Here is a 211-nt window from a genome sequence, read left to right as displayed (position 1 = left end):
TGGTCTCATAGCTCAAAATAATAAGTAAATGCATGAAAAATAACAAATGTAGTCAGAAAGGGTTGTAGATTGATGATGTGGCTCTCAATGGTTCATTTTGAACACAGAAAAACTATGGAGTTCAAATAAGTTCAAAAAAATGAAATCCCTTTGTAACAGACGAGTTTCCGTATGAAACCCTGATACTTCGAAAGAGATTGTCCGTTTTGTA

The sequence above is a fragment of the Triticum aestivum genome, chromosome 1A (genome assembly GCF_018294505.1).
Source record: "Triticum aestivum cultivar Chinese Spring chromosome 1A, IWGSC CS RefSeq v2.1, whole genome shotgun sequence".
Lineage (NCBI taxonomy): Eukaryota > Viridiplantae > Streptophyta > Magnoliopsida > Poales > Poaceae > Triticum > Triticum aestivum.
The sequence above is the reverse complement of the archived record's forward strand: the minus strand, read 5'-3'. Positions refer to the sequence as shown.